This window comes from Panicum virgatum, chromosome 9K (assembly GCF_016808335.1).
Source record: "Panicum virgatum strain AP13 chromosome 9K, P.virgatum_v5, whole genome shotgun sequence".
In the NCBI taxonomy this organism is placed as follows: Eukaryota; Viridiplantae; Streptophyta; class Magnoliopsida; order Poales; family Poaceae; genus Panicum; species Panicum virgatum.
This window is the reverse complement of record NC_053144.1, coordinates 40,612,066-40,618,860: the sequence shown is the minus strand read 5'-3', so window position 1 is coordinate 40,618,860 and position 6,795 is coordinate 40,612,066. Positions and strand designations below refer to the sequence as shown.

The window sequence follows — 6,795 nt, the reverse complement described above, 5'->3', positions numbered from 1 at the left end:
GTTTGCAGTGGATCTAGTCAAATTCTAATGGGCTGACGTGGCCATGGAGTTTTTAATACATTTGCAATTTTTTTGAGCATTGGTTGACTAGTGAATATGGCGCCATGAGCGTGTCATATCTTTCCGTGTTTGATGTAAATGTTTAGATGGAGTATAAACTGAAATCTGCGGAAGTAAAAAACTAGAACACACTTACGTGTGGGTCGTGGCATCAAAAAATTAGTTGTTCCAGTCATGTGTCTTATGGGCTCTCTTGCCCCACGTATCGCTGAAGTATAAATTGGATTGTCAGGTAGTAAAAAGTAATGAATGATAGTAGTTTTTTGAAGGTATAAGCGTCGTGTGGAGTGCATCTATAGTGAATCTTGACTGCAATCACAGGACGGAAAAAGTAAAATGGACCATATAAGTACTATACTAAGAGCCAATCACACATAAACTATAAATATATGAGATTAACATATATTGCATCTCACAAATCACTAGCTATTTGTACAACATGAAAGTAAGCATTTGACATCGGCAAAACAAAATATTTAAAATAAATTAATTTATTTTATAAGCTGTTGCATTTCTCTATTCCTCTACTTCAGTAGCAATCCCCAACTTCAGGTTTCGTATCTTGAAGTCCAATTATCCATTCTGTGAGAGCACAACAAATTGATCAGTTCAATTATACATCATATGAGTTTCAGTGGTGTATAGCTTACAAGAACAAGAAAAAAAGTGGCTAATGACTTGCAGAATTATTTCCACCATAGTATGACTTCATATGGAGTGCTAAAGTGGTGGTGCTGTTGTGTGGCAGCATGACCTCATGGTCCCATGATTCACATGTTATGAACTACTATGAAGCAAAAAAAATACTACTATATACTATAAAGAAATACTACTCTATCGACAGAAAAATACTATTCATATTTATGAGAATACTTCTCTAGATTGTGGAAAATACTACTTAAGTAATAAAAAATACTACTCTAATTTATGAAACAATACTAGTCGAAAAGTGTAAAAATACTACTTGAATATGAAAAAAAACTACTATGAATTATGAAAAATACTACTATAGGTCTTGCAACGTGGAAGCACAATGATAATTTTTTATGCTCTTAAATTACTTATACAATATTTCTTGCTTGTACTCCTATTTTGGATATGATATTGCCCCCTTTGATGTAGCCATTGGGGAAAAATTACTACACTATTTATCATTAATTTATGAAACAATACTACTCAAAGTGTGGAAATATAACTTGAAGATGAACAGAATAAGTGCTCATCATACTACTAAAATATGAAAAATATGTGGATTTTTTACACAATATGATCAGTTCATACTACTCTGAATATGAAAAATACCATACCCTAGCATGCATCTGCCTGCAACGTGGAAACACGATGATATTTTTTATGCTCTAAAAATTTACTACTACAATATTGCTTGTATACTACTACAAAGGGGATGTATTGTTCAACAAAAACAGATTGTTCTCACTTCACGAACATCAACAGACTGCCGAGTTGGTTGGCTCCTGCACTTGTTCTCCAGCACATGTAGGGTTCATCACATCGGTGCCTGTTCTGGTTCCGTGAGCGCCAGTAAACCTGAGAAGGGGAGTAACAGACTGGAAGTGTTAAATCTAATACATGTAAATACTTCTTCCGCTACAGCACCATCCCCAGTGGCGAAAATCAGTAGAAGAAGAAAAAAAGCCTAGCCCAATAATGACACCCTAGGTCAGTGATGCATGAGTAGTATAAAATCTACATGAAACTGTCAACAGGCGTTAGATTACAGTTGGGGCATCCTCAGGTAGTTTGGTTGTGGGATTGTAACGGTGTGGAGGCGGGGCTGGTGAGGATAATAGTTCTGGTGATTCATGGGTTGCATCTCGAAAATTTGTGAATCTGCCCAGTGCGGACAGAGCAAGGGAGTTGTACTATTCCAAAAGAAAACGATGATGCGGGCAATTGAACTCACCTGGAGCACGCCTGTAGGGTTGCCTCCAGCGATTGAGCCGATGAAATCCCGGCAGTGGTTATTGCTGCGCCTGCCGCATCTGACACGGTGGCGGCGAAAGAACGCAGGGGCGAGTGCTATCTTGTGGGGATTCAGTCGAATGGCATCTGGTAGCAGTGGGGTGGGGCGTCGCGCGGCGCGTGGAGGAGGCGCGTGGAGACTCCTCCACGGCGCTTGCGTTGGGGCAGGCATGGGAGGGCGTGGGTGAAGCTGCTGATGGGAGGGGATTGTCAGCGGCGGGGTGGGGAAGGGGTCGAACAAATCGGGCAAGTGGGGAACAAAAGAGGGACGTGATTTGGGGAGGATGAGTCGGCATCAATAGAAGGCGTGGTTCCCGTGATTTGAACAATCATGTGGTGCACCGTAAATAAGCTGCTTCTTGGACCGTAAAATATAGTCCAGAGTACTACATGATGCATGCTTTTTAATTGCATTGATGATCGCTAGTGGGTGGTAATTATCGGCTACCGTCGGTTACGAATTTTACTCACCGGAGTAGACCCAGCGCCGCCGGGGTGTTGAATTATATTCAACACCTGTGTATAGAATAGACAATAAGTGTATATATATATATTTGTCATAAAAAAAATTTCATACTTTAGCGACATAAGTTTGTTGTATAAATATTTTGCTTTTTTTAGTACACTTTCTTTTGCTATATATAATTTTTTGCATACTAATTTATGTATATAAATTATACATATAACAATGGATTTGAGGAAGCTAAAGGGAATGGAATGGTGGGCCCACCACCACCTGGGCCACATACAAAATCTGGTCGGGCCCGGGGGTGCCGTGCCACGCCGTGCATGCAGTAAGAGCAAGGCTAATGATTTAGCCCGCAAAATTTTTTGCATCATTTCTCAACCTACTTGTATAGTAGTTTACTTCTCCACCATTAGATTTTTGCACATAAATTTTTTTTGCTGGCTAATGATATTTTTACCGGCAGATATTTTTTAGTAGAAAATGCTGTAGAAAAAAAATTGAGACTCAAAAACCTTCTGGAAGTCTCTGTAGAAATAAATCTTGTGGAATATAGATCTAGTTTAAGTAAATGACAACCTTTGGAACTTACATGGGAAAAATCTGAAAAATTCACATTAGGCTTACCATGGATTCTGGAATGTTCAGTAAAATTTTTAGCACCAGAACTGGCTTACTCGGTTCTATATAAATAGATCTTGATTCTAGTAGTATCTATTTGTTTTATTTTGTATGATTAATTTGCATAGTAAAAATGGCTGAACATTTTACAGTATGCTTGCTATCATATCTGTAACACTCTGTAATATTTTGAACACTAGAACTTACATACTTTGTTCTGTACAAATGAATCTTGTTCATAGTGGAAGCTGTTTATTTTATTTTTCATGATTAAACTGTTCAAGGAAATTAGCTACCAATTTTACTGTAAGTTTGTTTCCGAATTTTGTGCTCTTCATAAAAATTTCAGTACTAGAAACACTCCATAGTAAAAGAAACAAAATAACTAGGTATCCGTGTGAATAATGACTTTAGATAAACAACACCCACCCAACTCACTTAACGAAATCAAGTAATTACTCGATAAACGATTGCCCAAGAAAATGTAATTAACTTGTTTCATAACAAAACTTGTGTTTTGTTGGATTACAACTTCATAGTGAAGGGAAGGATAAATTGTTGTCATTTAATAAGTAACTTGAACACTTTGCATTCATATAGAATAGACCACTCTTGCCGACAGAACGTACGAGTTGGTGCCGGAACCCGAGAACGAACTGCGTGAAGTCCAAGTGAATCTAACTGAAATCGTTGAAGACCCGAACCAAAGTTCAGAAGAGCCCAAGGCTAGCTTTGTTCAGAAGAGTCCAAGGTTCCATCCCACTATTTTAAATTCTATGCAACTTATGTTCCTATGTAATTGTGCATTTATGTTTTCAGGGGTTGGATGGAACCTTAGTTGCATGATTCTAGGTACCCATATTTTGAATACTAGAGGTTAATCCCGAGTAGTGCTTTGCTAATAGGACCGGTAAAAGTCGAGTGATTTCCTATCACTCGCGAGATTATAGGAGTTGAATGTCTACTACATACTACAACTATAAGGTCTATGGGCAGATCAGGGTACTATGTTTTTCTGGATGAGACCCCGTCTGTTTAGTGAAAAGATGTTAAGGCTGCAGTGTGTGGTAGTGTGGTTAAGCATTTGAACATACTAACCACATGTTGAGAAATATGGTAATGTGTAAACTTAAGTACCTGATTGAACCGGGGAGTGGACTTTACTTTCACCCTCTTTAAACATAGTTCTCATGCGGCCAACATGAGGGTGCAGAGTCGTCATACTCTGTAGTCGAGGGGAGTAACCCTGTTCCACAAACCAGAAAGAAAGGGAAAATATTGCGTGGGTGACTTTGTTCCCCTTGCGTGTGTGTTAGGTTTGTCTTGCAAGGTTAACAAACTCAATTTGAATTGTTCCGCCGCTCACGGATAATGAAACTGCTTAATTCTTTTACCACATAGAGTAAGAAGTGGAACAATGATGACGATTGTTGACGGTCGTTAAGTGCAAAATATGACCGTCAACTATACTCACAAGAGAAGAGAAACCATGCCTCTTACTCATATATTTGTATCACTAACCTAGCTCCATAGTTGTTTTGGAGAATTATTGATTTCAGGAGCACAAGTCCGGAATAAGAAGAAAACACGAAGAATACGCAGGTGAAGTCACAGATATAGCGTCCTGCGTAGCAAGAGCAAAAGAGGCCCACATGACAGTCCAAACCGACCGACCAAGCCCCGGCACCGACCATCTGACATCAGGGCCCACCAGGCAGTCTCTCAGAGAAGGACGGTGGCCAGAGGCGGCAAGGTGGGGCCAGTCGAACCAGTGGTTCGGCCGAACCCCCCCTGAGTCTCGTCCAGGTGCATTTTGGCGGGAAGATTGATTTGATCCTCTAGAAGTCGGTTTGCAATGTTTCCATACAAGGAGATGGCGGGAACTGACCTCTCCAAGCTATATAAGGGGCCTCCCACCACTCTCACCACACACACCACTGTGAGAAGCCTCTCTCTCTCACTCTCATTGTGACTTGTACTCCTTAGGGTAGTGGAGCTAGGCTAGTACTTCAATTCCTTAGCGAATCCAGTCGTCTCGGGGTCGGCGAGCAATCCTCGAACTCTGGTATGGCTTTGTATTCCGACTCTCGTTATGCTATTAATAAAGAGCCAGTTCTTGGTTATCTTGCTATGTTCTTAGCCTGCCTAGCCAAGTTCTGTTTTTATTCAAGTTGTATTAGTTGCCTGCTTAGACTAGATTATCTGGGTAAGGATTTTGGTTCGTTGTGCTTTCGGGCTTGCCTTAGCATCTTACCTATCAATCCGAAGGGTGGGGGACCCGGGGCGCTAGGGTAGTGACCTCGTATGCGGGCATGGGGCTTGGGTACGCGGGATCCCTCGGATATGACGGTGCTCCACGGTGTGATTGGGGTAGACAGCAGGTGGTGACAGCCCAGTCGGTCCACCGGGAAGCTGCTTCTCGGTTAGCGTACTCCCCGACGTTCGGGTATCGTGTAGGAGTTCATGCAAAGATGAAACGGACTGGACGTTCTTCAGTACGGGTCATTCTCCCCGTTGTCCCTAATTTCCCGGCACCTGCAGCTCTAAGCATGTGACTAACATAACTTCTTTGCTAACATGAATTGTATACTAGGATCTTGTTTTCCTATGCTCCCACTAACCTTAGGTGTATTTGTTTATTCTTTATTCATGAGAGTTGGCTGATCTTGTGTGTCACATTACCCTCGATTATCTTTATTATCACTTACCCCTGTATGATTAGCAGTTTACACCTTATCTCATAATTGTTATGGTTATATATCTAGTAAACATCTTTACACACCATAGCCATCCCTTGGGAAAATATAAATAACGATACCCTGAATACTTCCGGGTGAAATGCTACAACGGTATATCCGTGCGCTTGCGGATCCTTCTGTAATTGTTAAGACATACCGCACGCCGTCCCATGGCGTCACCGCTGTGGGGCGGCCGTCCCGGCGTTTCTTGGCGCCGTTGCTGGGAACTAACCATTCCTTGTGATTGCGCTAAGAAATGCCAACAAGCATCTCTGGCGCCGCTGTCGGGGATGGCACTAGGTGTAAAAGATTTTTACTAATGCATAAACATGGCATTGTGAATAAGAGGTAGCTACTGCTTATACAGGCTAATATTATCTTTTGTTTTCTCCTATTTGGATGAAAATAGGGTAGTGTATGACTGGTTTCTCTTTGCCGACAAACTTTGTTGAAAATCCCGAGAAGCTCGTGAGAAGGGTCCGACCTCGCGTCGTCCCTCCTCAGCTCTCGTTGTCGACAAGTGAGCCAGCTTTCCAGGCACCAGCAACAACAACCGAACCCATGGCTGAGAAGACTCTCCGTGACTTTTCCGTTCCCTCAGCCGCCAATGTGGCGACTGGACCCAACGCTGATGTTGGGGACGTGAACTTCGAGCTGAAGTCCAGCCTCATAAACATGGTGCAGGCTAGCCCATTCTGTGGTAAGCCAAACTAGGACACCAATGCCCACCTCCAGAACTTTCTGGAGCTCTGCAATACCGTAACCATACAGGGCGTTACGGCTGACATCATCAGGCTTCGCTTGTTTCCTTTCTCCCTCCTGGGGAAAGTGAAACAATGGTTTTATCAGAATACAGAAGCTGTCAACACGTCGGACAAATGTTCCGTGGCGTTCCTCGCCAAGTTCTTCCCGCTGGGCAAAACAAAT

The 6,795-nt window shown here is 42.0% G+C and overlaps 1 long non-coding RNA gene across 1 annotated transcript; it reads right to left on the bottom strand.

Moving 5' to 3' along the window:
- Positions 1-418: 418 nt before the first annotated feature.
- LOC120651413 lies at positions 419-2,333 on the bottom strand. The gene is made up of 3 exons (XR_005666167.1): positions 1,985-2,333; positions 1,499-1,608; positions 419-642 (listed from the first exon to the last, which is right to left on the bottom strand). It is a non-coding gene; the product is annotated as an uncharacterized LOC120651413 (long non-coding RNA).
- Between the last annotated feature and the right edge of the window lie 4,462 nt (positions 2,334-6,795).